The sequence below is a fragment of the Alligator sinensis genome, unplaced genomic scaffold (assembly GCF_000455745.1).
Source record: "Alligator sinensis unplaced genomic scaffold, ASM45574v1 scaffold516_1, whole genome shotgun sequence".
Classification (NCBI taxonomy): Eukaryota; Metazoa; Chordata; order Crocodylia; family Alligatoridae; genus Alligator; species Alligator sinensis.
This window is the reverse complement of record NW_005841957.1, coordinates 594585-603486: the sequence shown is the minus strand read 5'-3', so window position 1 is coordinate 603486 and position 8902 is coordinate 594585.

The window sequence follows — 8902 nt, the reverse complement described above, 5'->3', positions numbered from 1 at the left end:
CTTTCCCTTCCTTGCAGTGTCCTGTCCCTTCCTTTGCACCTCTTTCTTCTTCCTGTTCTTAATTTTTAAGAAAAGAGGAATGTCCTGACATTGGTAGTTTTCTACTATTTGTATTGTTGCTGAATTCATGACCTGTTCTCACACTGGAGAAAAGACCGTAGTCCTGCCAAAATTCTAGTTCAGGGACGGGCAGTTATTTCTGCTGGAGGGTTGCTTAACGAGTTTTGGTGAGGTGTTGAGGGCTGCAAGGGTAGTCCCCCCCCTTGACAGGTGCTCCACCCCCTGGTTGCCATCTTGTAGTCAGAAGCTCTGCCCCTTAACCCCTGATATTTGCCAATGGAAATCTCTCCCCTTGCCAAGGAAATGCTCCTTTTGGGAATGCGGGGTGGGATTTGTTGTATATTGTGTGTGAAGGGGTGGGGGGTGTTGGGGAGAGTATGTGGGTGGGGGATGTGGGTATTGGGGGGTGTGGGGGGTGTGGTTGAGGTGTGGGGTGTTTGGGACTGCTGGGTGTATGCATGATATTATGGGTCTGTGTGGGGTGTTGGGTATAGTGTGTGTGTGTGTGTGTGTGTGTGTGTGTGTGTGTGGAGGAGGATGAGTGGGTGTGTGGGACAGTTAGATGTGTGTTTGGGTATGGTGAAGGGGTGTGGGGAGGTGTGTGGATGGGTGTGGAATGTGTGTAGGGATGTGGGGTGTATGTGTGGTTGAGGTGTGAGCTGTGTTTGTGGGTATGTTGGGGGTCAGGATGTGTGTAGGATGTGTGTGGTGGGATGTGTGGTTGGGGTGTGGAGTGTGTAGGACAGTGTTGGGTGTGTGGGGTATGGAGTGGGGTGGGTGGGTTGGGGGTATGTGTGTGGGGAGGGGACCTTCCTCCCTGCATGCTGTTTGTGATGTGGCTGAGCCCATCCCTCTGTGGGTGGGGGGAGGGGGAAGGAGATCAGCACTACCTGCCTGGCTCACAGTGCACTGCAAAGGGCAGGATAGCAACTGCCGCATGCAGGCAGCAAGAATAGCCCCTGCAAGAGAGGAGGGTGTGGGGGCAGGGAGCCAAGCCTGGCACCGTTGGCTCTCTTGGTCTCTGTCCCACACCTGCCTGGTGAGACTGCAGCAGAGCCAGCACTGGCTCCTGCTGCTGGTGTTGCTGCTTCTCTCTCATGTGCTTGCCCACCCCGCTCCCCTCAATGCTGCAGCTTCTCCTCACTACCTGTTAACCCAAGTGCTGCAGCATGCACAGGAGGAGTTGCTGGAGGCTGGGGGAGCCCAGCAGTTTCTTGGGCATTGGCAGCAACAGCCTTACTCAGAAGCTGTGCTTGCTGGTAGGGCTGGCACCTTCAGGCGGGGGAGGCTGAAAGCTCAGCATGCCTTACCCCAGGTGGGACTCAGCTCCATGCAGCCATTGGGGCAAGATACAGTTAATTGGTGGGTGCCTGCCTGTGGGCCGGATCTGGCCCACAGGTCATATTTTGCCCACCCGTTTTAGTTTGCCTGGTATATATCAGCTCTATATCTTCTTCTTTTTACTTTATTAACTAATATTTTGTCTTTATTGCAGTTTTGATGGTTTCATTTTCACAAATTGTCCTCTTAAATATAACCTATGAAATGTAAATGATGTACAACTTAAGTGAGCTGCTTTCAGGATTTCTTGACTCTGTTCTCTTGTGTATTCTAAAGGTAACAGTAGCAGAGCTCTTCCATGCATTATTTGTGTTCATAATTTTGACATCCTGTTCTATTCTTAGGTTTTCTTGATTGATGTAGTTATGCTGGAATTCCCTATTATTATTTTTTAAAATTTCTTTCAAACTCTTTGTTCCTTTTAATCAAGCACCTTCAAAATGCTACTTTGGGTCACCCTGAAAGATTTTCCAGTGAGAATATATTGAACTTTTTTAGCCTTTCTATGTAACAAATATGCTTAGAATCATGCTGCCTGTCCTATTTTATACACTCCCCAGAGCAATATCCTTTCAATGTAAAGGTGACCTAAACAAAATATACTTTTGTGGTTTAAATAGTGTTTTTATTGTAGCATTTCTTCTTTTAAATTAAAATGTAACCCTCTGATGTTTCCCATTATGTTTTTAACTGCTTCTATGCTCTTGACCAGTAGCTATGAACATTTCTTACCCTCCTTCTAAATTCTTTCCATAGGCCCCATTTTTAATGCTTTAGTTTTAGTCTTATAAACAATCTAATTTAATATAGCAGGGCTGCTCATTATTAAATTCTTACTTTGCAGCATTTAGCATTATTTTGTGAACTACATTATTGGTTCACTTCAGTATTCTGTCAAGATTGTGTAGACTTCATTTAGCACCAGTGACATTTTGCAGGGATTTTGGTCACCAAAATGATAACTTTCTATGGCAAACGTGAAAGGAAAATAAAGGGGAATAATACGTTGAAAAAAAATGAATGAGTGCTCCATATTTCTTAGTTATTGCCCTTTTCACATTAGACACTGACTACTTAGGATTTATCAGGCAAGCCTAATTTATGTGGGAAGCAGTAGTGAGGGGTGCTGTAAAGAATCCCTGAAGCAGATATAAAGAATAATTTCACACACACAAAATACTAAGTCTGACTTTTATTCTCTTTGTGGCTTCTTCAACAATGAAAGTTAAGGTAAACACTTTTTATAATGTAATCACAAGATGGTAGCTGTGCGCGCCAAGAAATCTACGTAACTAGGCCTTTCTTTTTATTTGGAAATATCAAGTAGTTCCTGAAATTCTGTGTCACTTTCTTCTTTTTCAACATAAAAGAATATTTTAAGTCTAGTAGCTTGAAATGTAATTTCTTCTCCCTAAGCATGAAAATAAGTAGTTAATTCCAAGAAGTAAATTCTCAGATCATGTTAACTGTTACATCTTCGTTGACTTCAAGCAAGGACTATTAGGAGGAACTTCCCACTATGAAGGTGGGTAAGCACTGGAACCAATTATTTGGAGATAGTGTAGAATCTTTTCTTCAAAATTTTCAAGTGAAGGTTAGACCAACATTTGTCTGAGATGGTTTAGACAGAGATGATCTTGCCTTGAGCAGGGGTTGATCCAGATGGATCTCTTTCAGCTCTTCTTTTTTTCTTTTTCCATTTTATGTTATTTCTCTAAATCAGTTAAGCTATGACAGTCTATACCGTATTTCTAATCATAATTTGCAAGGAAATATATACTTGGGCCACTGAGAGATGTGGGGAAAAAAACAGTGCTTTACTTTCAGCTTGGTGTGCCCCTGTGCCAAGTACAGTGTATGCCCAGAAGAGGAACTGTGTCAGTTTGACCTAGCTCTCCAGTGTCTGTATAGATTGTGTGCTTCAGCAGGGCTTTTTGGCACTTTTATCTAATAGCTGATGGAAAATGACTTGTTTGATAGTTGATTCCACCAGCTATTAGATAAAAGCACCATAAAGTCCCATGGAATCGCAGGATCTATACAAACTCTGGGCAAGCCAGGTGAAACTGATTACTTAGGTTCCTCTTCCAGTAAAGCATCTTCGGAGGGGGGCGTTCCACGCCTTTTTTTCTTTATCTTTTTTTCATTTTTCCATGTCTGGCAGCAGCCTTGTAGACAAAAAAAAAAAAAAATTCCTCCCAAAACAAATTAATTCCTATTCTAGGAACCTTTTTCTTACTTCATCTGTTTATATGTTCATGAGTGATTTTGTATTTTACACCTCTGAAGTACTAAGATTTACTTTATTTTTAGATGGTTGTTGTGGGAAAAAGAGGAATTGACAGTACTGATACAGAAGAGAAATTTAATGTATGATCCATAGATCATACTCTTACTGTTGATTCCAGAATTTGACAAAAATGTTGTTACCACTTCTCAAAGGCAGTTGAAGTTTGGAAGAGAGATCTACTCCTAGAGTTTTCAGGAATCGAGTCAGTTCTTACAATTATCTCTAAACTATTTATAATGCTGAAAACCAAAGAAAGAGAAAATAGTAGCAGGTTAGTTTATATTACAGCCTCCAGCTTAGCAGGCTCCTACTAGTTCATCTAGTGCATTCTTAGCTACCACAGCCCTCTCTTTCGGTATATTTTCATCTTTAATAACTGGTTAAATGGGTAATAATTCTTGGGATACAAGATCTGCCTCTATGTGCAAAGCAGAGTATTCAGTTAAGTGTCTTTTGGACTAACATGCATGTCCCTGCTTTAATTCTTGTTCAAGGTTGGGATTCCGTTTGCTTTTCAGTCCTTTGAGAGCTAAAATAGTCAGCTTTAATCCTTTGTATCTTTTTAATTGGATTTTGTTCTCTTTGTATTAGGAAAGATAGTATATAATTGTTAGCTAAATAATAACTCCTTAAAGCCCTTCTGGTTGTTTATCCTGCTCTTTAGAAATTGCATAAAATTAACATTTCTGTATTCTGCCTTTCTTTGCCTTCATTTTTAGAGAAGTTGGCAGTGGTGAGGAAATAGCCAACATCCCCTGTTTGATATTGTCAAAAGCAATGGGAATGAATTGCAGTCCTAAAATGAGTAACCCAGAACCATTCTGAGGACTTCTGGATTGACATCTACATTTAGTGTTTCAGTCTTGGAGTGCATACTTTAGAAAATGGAATTCTACACTATAGTTTTTATATAAATACCGTAATTTTCTCAAGCTTCCTTTGTGGTGAAATGTTGTCTGAAATCTGAATTAAATCAAAGGCAGTTATAAGGGAGAAATCAATAGCAAACACAACAACAGCAAAGAAAACGTACTCAAATCAAACTGAGAGTCCTTACTAAGAATATTTAAGACAGTTAACTGGAGTGAAACTTGCCGCCTTCCAACTTTTCTGATGAGATAGATGCATGTTTCCTAGTGAAAAATGTCAAAATCATTTTCTAGTTGTTAAAACTTTAAAAATGACCTAGAAAGTGGTAGCAATCAGGCCAACACATGCCCAGGGAGCACCCTGCAATAAAAACAGACTACTTTTCCCAGTCATAAATGAGGGTTAGCTCAGCTGAAGAAATCTTATAAAAGCTGGCCAAGAAAAGGGTTTAAAAAGAACTTATATGCACGTTGCTCATATTATAATTTTTTATTGTTTTTCCACGCACTTTGTACCTTTAATGAATCATAACTAATGTTTTGAAGAAATAGCATTTGAGTTGCTAGTACCAGAACGAGGGCCCCAGATTTACAAGTGCCCAAGTCATTTGGGCCTGTTGGGTTGAACAAGTTGGGAAAGGAGGAGGGGAAGATAGAACCGCGACATCCAATCTAAGGCTGGTTGGACCATGGGATTCTATATGTAGATTGGTTTCCAAAGCCAGGACTGCCACTTGAGGACTGCACTTCAGACTAGAAAGGGTCTACAACAAGTTCTTTTCTAACTGTGACGGGTGGTTATTTTCACTCATGTTTCCAAGTGGAACAGAAGTGTGGAGGTGGAGGTTTATTCTTGGCTTGTCTTTGGTTTATTCATGTAGTGAGTGGACATGTAGTACTTATGCTGTCCATAAAGAGGAGAAGATATTTATTTGATTCCCTGGCCATCAAGTTTTTTGTTCAGTGAAGACTCTTCATCTGCTTGGCAGGATTGAAGGTAGAGTGCTAAGTAACTTCCAGAAAAAGCCATTTTCATAGGTGTTCTTATCAAGAACCTTGATATGAGAACATGGTTTCCCTTCTGTCTCAGACTCATTTAAAGCCTTTTCTTTTCTTTAAAAGGAATATATTAAGGTTGGAGGAGTATTTGTTAACCTTTATTTTTAAAGTTGTAACTGACTCCAACACTGTCAAATAATGTTGAACTTCCCTTTCGGTTACAGAAGTCAGAATTTCACTGTTTTTTCATCCACGAACTCTTACGTACACTTTCTGCTCCTCACTTATGTTCATTGCCCAATAAAGTACACGCTGTTGAGTTGCATGTCCTCGCTAGATTTCCTCTCAGATTATTAATAGATGCATCGAAATAGTTATTTCAGACTTATTTGGCACCAGCTAACAGCCTTGTACTTTTTTATTTGGGAGGGGTTTTCTTTTTCAGATATTTTTCTGAAAGTTTTTTTGTGTGTGACTCAATAAAGCAATCTCATTGAGTTATGGATGTGTACAGTAAGCAAGTGTTTGGCATGGTTGTTTAATATATTGATTTATAAAGTTCTAGAGACTATCTTCAGGGACAGTGTATTCCACTGGTATTTTCCCCGTAAGGTCTCTTCTCTCTGTCATACAAGGATGATTCAACTGTTCATACGTCTTAATCAGTGTAACAAGGTTAATGAGTCAGAATCAGCTTTCCTCTCTTTTTAAAAAAGAGGAAAATATTTCAACTCTCTGGGTATCACTAGTGGTCTGCAGCTTTCCTTTGACTATTTGGGATGTTTTCTAGTCTGAAATATGGGTGGGAAGTTGCAAGTCAAGACGGGATCCTAATATAATTATAAGTAATGCCTTTATGTAAACATTACTTTAATTGAAACCTGAACATCAGTTAAAGGCATCAAATCTTAAAAGAATGATTCAGAATATACTTTTTAAAATTTAAGTCTGTGCTACAAGTTTGAATGTCTTAAACATTCTCTTTTATTAATAAAACTTGATTTATAATATCTTTTGGGCTTGTTCTCTCTACGTGGAAGAGGCTTTACAAAACATTTATTCTAATATTTTTTTCAGTAATAGGCACTTTTGTTGCTACATTACCGCAGGAGGCCAATGTACATTTTGTTACTTTGGTTCCTAAATACTTTTTGCAAATCATGGATAAAAAACTCAACTCGCACTTGTTATAAACTGCTTTGGTCATAGCAGGGCTCTTTACAACTACCTTGCAAGCTGACTTTGCCTTCTTTAGTTAAAGAGCTATCAGAATTCTGTAGATACAAGACTGTCTTTTGTCATCCTCTTATCCACCCACTCTCATTCCACGGATACTGCTTAAATCAGTGAAATATTGTTAATGGTAGAGTAGCTGTGTCTTATCGTTCCTGCTTCAGAAAAATAAGCTACTTCCTTTATTGTAGTCAAACTTGTGTTCCCTAATTTTCTCATTTCCACTACTTACCTCTCCCTGGGAATACTGCATTTGGAAGTCCACAAACCTTATTTAACCTAAGTCAGAGTAGCCTATAGTAAACATATTTTGGAGTAGTCTATTACCTCTTCAAAGTGTCTCCTTCCTGAGTATTAGAATCAGATTGTTTAAAATCAGCAGAACACTTTGTGCCTGATACTCCAAAATACTTTTCTCTTATTCCTTTGGTCTCCATTTTTCCTGATACCAAATGCTGCCTTTTCACAGGGAAAAATTTCTGTTTCATTAAAGATACAGCTCTTACATGACATTTCAATATATGAATATTCAGTCTCAATAGCAGTCTACCTCCTATATAAGAATAACTTTTAGTCATAAACTAAAGTTTTAAAGTTTTCCTCTTTAGGTACCAAATATTAAATTATAAGATTGTTTTGGTGTTATTCTTATACCACCTTCTTTTAATAGCTTTAGGGCATTGTAAAAGTTTCCAGAAAGTAATTTTTTAGGTCAGCTGTGAGTCCAGCAGTAGAAGCACATGTCTAAAATATAGATTCATAGATTCATAGATGTTAGGGTCGGAAGGGACCTCAATAGATCATCGAGTCCGACCCCCTGCATAAGCAGGAAAGGATGCTGGGTCTAGATGACCCCAGCTAGATATTCATCTAACCTCCTCTTGAAGACCCCCAGGGTAGGGGAGAGCACCACCTCCCTTGGGAGCCCGTTCCAGACCCTGGCCACTCTAACTGTGAAGAAGTTCCTCCTAATGTCCAATCTAAATCTGCTCTCTGCTAGCTTGTGGCCATTATTTCTTGTAACCCCCGGGGGCGCCTTGGTGAATAAATACTCACCAATTCCCTTCTGTGCCCCCGTGATGAACTTATAGGCAGCCACAAGGTCGCCTCTCAACCTTCTCTTGCGGAGGCTGAATAGATCCAGTTTCTCTAGTCTCTCCTCGTAGGGCTTGGTCTGTAGGCCCTTAACCATACGAGTGGCCCTTCTCTGAACCCTCTCCAGGTTATCCACATCCCTCTTGAAGTGCGGCGCCCAGAATTGCACGCAGTACTCCAACTGCGGTCTGACCAGCGCCCGATAGAGGGGAAGTATCACCTCCTTGGACCTATTCGTCATGCATCTGCTGATGCACGATAAAGTGCCATTGGCTTTTTTGATGGCTTCGTCACACTGCCGACTCATGTTCATCTTGGAGTCCACTAGGACTCCAAGATCCCTTTTTACTTCCGTGCCACCCAGCAGGTCATTCCCTAGGCTGTAGGTGTGCTGGACATTTTTCCTCCCTAGGTGCAGCACTTTGCATTTCTCCTTGTTGAACTGCATTCTGTTGTTTTCTGCCCACTTGTCCAACCTGTCCAGATCTGCTTGCAGCTGTTCCCTGCCCTCCGGCGTGTCCACATGAGCCCTGCGGGACCCCACTGCCCACACCCTTCCAGGTCGAAGCCGACCCATCCACCACAACTCTTTGGGTGCGACCCTGTAGCCAATTCGCCACCCATCGGACTGTGTAGTCATCCAAGTCACAGCCTCTTAACTTGTTCACCAGTATGGGGTGGGATACCGTATCGAAGGCTTTCCTGAAGTCTAAGTATACGACATCCACCCCTCCTCCTGTGTCCAGGCGTTTCGTAACCTGGTCATAAAAAGAGACTAGATTGGTCAGGCACGATCCGCCTGCCACGAACCCGAGCTGGTTTCCCCTCAGCATAATTTGTCCTGCCGGGCTCTCACAAATGTAAGCCTTGATAATTTTTTAAAGGACTTTGCCAAGGATGGAGGTGAGACTGACTGGCCTATAGTTGCCCGGGTCCTCCTTCCTCCCCTTTTTGAAAATGGGGACCACGTTGGCCCTTTTCCAGTCCTCCGGGACTTGGCCCGTGCGCCACGAGC